We start from the raw sequence: 945 nt of genomic DNA, 5'->3' as shown, positions 1-945 counted from the left end.
TCACCCCAGTCCAGTTCCACGTTTAGAGATACATTACCATATCTGGACTAAGATGCTGAACTTAGTCCTCTGCTAGAGCAGTTATTCATGCTTTACCAAGGAGCTGTTTCTTCAGCCAGTAGATAACATTGTCTAATGTTCATAATTAATACTGTAAATTTCCCTCTACACACTACATTTGCTGTATCCCACATATTCCTGGGAGCTGTATTTTAAATTTTTATTTGTTTGAAATATTTTCAATTTTCTTTCTAGGATTTTTTTTTTTGATTTAGAAATAAGTTGATTCCAACTCTCTGTTACTGATTTTCACTATGATCTGTAAGAATATTTCGTGTGATTTCCTCTTCTTTCCATTGTGGCCAGGTTTATTTTGAATGCCCAGGATGCGTTCTATCCTTGTGAGTGTTCTCCGTGAGCATGAGACTATTTTATTTTCTGCTATTGTTTTATGAAAGTTTCTATGTCATTTAGAAATGGTTGATTGATAATTCTTTTTATTCCAGTTGGATCAGCTAGTTACTGTAGAGGGTACTAAAGTCTCCTACTGTAACACTGAAAACATGTCTCAGTGCAATTCATATGTTTTGTGGCTGACTTGCTTGTCTTTAACTGTGGCAAATTTCCTTGCTTAGAAATCCTTGTTTAAAAGTAATATTCCAGATATATTTTTCTACCCTTTTACTTTTGGGTGTAAAGTATTTATGTATGTAAGTATGTGTGTGTGTGTGTGTGTGTGTGTGAGAGAGAGAGAGAGAGAGAGAGAGAGAGAGAGAGAGAGAGAGAGAGACAGACAGACAGACAGAGAGACAGAGAGACAGGAAGACTAAGAGAATCAGAGAGACACACAGACAGAGATAAAGAGACAGAGAAACTGACTCATGCATCCTAGGCTGCTCTTAATCTCTCTGTGTATCCATGCCTGCTTTATGTAGGTGCTGGAGA

The sequence above is a fragment of the Alexandromys fortis genome, unplaced genomic scaffold, assembly GCF_014885135.2.
Source record: "Alexandromys fortis isolate MF-2015 unplaced genomic scaffold, M_Fortis_MF-2015_v1.1 scaffold_51, whole genome shotgun sequence".
Taxonomy (NCBI): domain Eukaryota; kingdom Metazoa; phylum Chordata; class Mammalia; order Rodentia; family Cricetidae; genus Alexandromys; species Alexandromys fortis.
This window is presented reverse-complemented; position numbering follows the sequence as displayed.